Here is a 2,512-nt window from a genome sequence, read left to right as displayed (position 1 = left end):
CCCAAAAGCACACAGCTTTAACACCCCAGCTGCTCTGTGGGAGAAAGATGAGCAATTTGCTGCTCTGAAAACCCACTAGATGGTAAACTACAAGTTGGTTCCTATTTCATGGTACACAACAACATTAAGAATCAGGACTTCAGCAGCAGTCATGTATCTCCATTGCCAGGCTTGCAGTCACCATGCTTGCCACCTTCTGCCATCATGCCGATGTTTATGGCGAACATCAACGTGCCCAACACCTCCAGGCCCAACCAGCTGCTCTCTGAGCTCACCCAGCCACGGGCACAGGCCACCACCAATCCAGTACATCACGGTGCAGCACGTGGTCCCAGTGCAGCTCATGGCTTTGGGCAACTCGAACAACACGTGCGCACTCTGCAGTCTGCACAGCACCAGCAAAACAGTGGCACACAGAACTGGGCCTGTACCAAGCTGCTGTGCGACCTGCTTTCCCAGTGCCTGTACATCAGGCCCGACAGGGTCCACAACAACTGCTATGACGTGAATGCGGCCAAAGTGGGCTGGAGCGATTCCACTTTTCCCTGAGGGTCATGCTTGCCTGCTTTGGTCCGTAGAGGCTATGTCCTTTCGGTCCCCAGCCAGCCCACCTCCCCATTAGGAGAGTGAGTGAGAGCAAGAGCACTTGAAAGGCTCTTTATTTCCAAAGGTTGGAACATCCTTAGCAATGCACCAAACCAAAACCAATCCCCTTATCTCTGAGTCAGTGCTTACATATAGTAACCGTATGGGGCAGAATAGGGTTTCCAAAGCCATAATCTTTATGGGAACAGTCTTTCTGCAAAGCAGCTGGTGAGTTTGAACCTCGACTTTTCCGTTATCAGCAGAACATATAACTATTCCAGGGCTCCTTTAAGGGCACATCAGGCCCTTAATGGGCAGCCCTTTTTAATGCTGAGTCTATCCTCCCGATGCCACTCCACTCGTGTGTCACTGCCACCATCAATGACTTGAGTTTGCTACAACAATGTCAGAACACTCCTAAATCCTAACTGCTTTAACTTCTCTTTGTTCTGATCCTTTCACCAAGTGAGAGCCTTGGAAATTGCAGAACTCTTCAAGTCACTCCCCTCCTCAAAAAACTTCAGCTGCCTTTATCCCTGCCCCCCCTTGTTGTGTATCATCAAGTCAGATCTGACTGGCACAGGAGGAGCCAACTAGCACAGAAAGAGATTGCCCATCTTTCTGCAGTGGAGTTGTTGGTGGATTCCAACCGCACACCTTCTGGATTGCAGCACAGCTTCTTGCCACTAGGCCACCAGAGCTCCCTTGCCTTTCCCCTTCTAAGGGACAGTTCCTCCAATGAGTTCAGGTGGCAAATCATCAGGATATCATGGTGCTCTTCCATTGTTCACAGGAGTCACAATCACCTCAACAGTACCTGACAGCAGCAGTCCACACAACAGCACATAACAACAGCAATGATATCAAACTAAGCCTCTTGTGCTAGCAGGGAACATGGCTGACTTTGTGTGTGCAATCGAAAATGATAGCCGCAAGCACAGATGTCCAGGACGAAGGAAACTGTTGAATTAACCATAATCAGTGTTGGGCGCGTCTGTTTAATATTCATTTGCTTCATGTTCATTCAGTTTGTTGCTTGCTAGCAGATACATGGGAACAGCTGTCAAAGGTGTAAGGGAAAAATTATGGTTAAAAAAAAGTGAAAATGATAGGAGAGGCTATTCCTTTGAGAGGGACATCATGCTTAGAAAGGTAGAAGGATAGTAGTGGAGAGGGAGGAAGACCCTCAACCAGGTGGATTGACACAGTGACTGCAGCAACGGGCTTTAATGTGTCAGAGATTGGGAGGATGGCACAGGATAGAACAGGGTTCAGAGCTGTTGTTCAGATGATGGCTAATCATAGTCCACTCGACAGCACCTAACAACAACAACTACCTCTTATCTGGTTTCCCGCCCCCCCATGAGAAAAGTCTGTGATTTTTTTAATATTTGCTGTTGATGATCTTCCCAGCACCATGTTGGATGCTCCTTGAGGACAAGCACTGTAAGCAGACCATTTACTGCGGGACACAGTCTGAGGCACTAAGTAGATGTTGTCTGTAGAGAGCACAGCTTGACAATGCCCCTGGCACGATCAACCTGACCCTTCCAGATTTGGTCCCATCTTCTCTTCCAGACTCATTTAGAGCCACTGTCCTGCCTCTTGCCCCTGCCCCAACTTTTGTCCATGTAGTTGTTGTGTTGTTGTTATGTGTCATCAAGTCACTTGTGACTCAACAACCCTATGTACAACAGCCCTAAACTCTGCTCTGTCCTGTGCCAATCGCACTGTCTCTGACACTCTCATCTCAATTACCCGTCACTGAATCAATCCACCTCATAGAGGGCCTTCCCCTCCTGCACTGTCCCTCCACCCTTGCAAGCATGATGTCCCTCCTTACAACATGTCCAAAGTATGTCAGACGAAGCCTCAGAATCCTTGTCTCCAAGGAGCAGCCTGGTTTAACCCTCTCCAGGATGAATCT

The 2,512-nt window shown here is 48.6% G+C and overlaps 1 pseudogene; it reads left to right on the top strand.

Annotated features, from left to right (window-relative positions):
• Positions 1 to 204: 204 nt before the first annotated feature.
• LOC102864087 lies at positions 205 to 549 on the top strand (annotated as a pseudogene).
• Positions 550 to 2,512: the final 1,963 nt, after the last annotated feature.

The sequence above is a fragment of the Elephantulus edwardii genome, unplaced genomic scaffold, assembly GCF_000299155.1.
Source record: "Elephantulus edwardii isolate Elephantulus edwardi_28Jun2011 unplaced genomic scaffold, EleEdw1.0 scaffold00131, whole genome shotgun sequence".
Classification (NCBI taxonomy): domain Eukaryota; kingdom Metazoa; phylum Chordata; class Mammalia; order Macroscelidea; family Macroscelididae; genus Elephantulus; species Elephantulus edwardii.
Note: the sequence above shows the minus strand (reverse complement) of the source record. Positions and strands in the feature narration are given on the sequence as shown.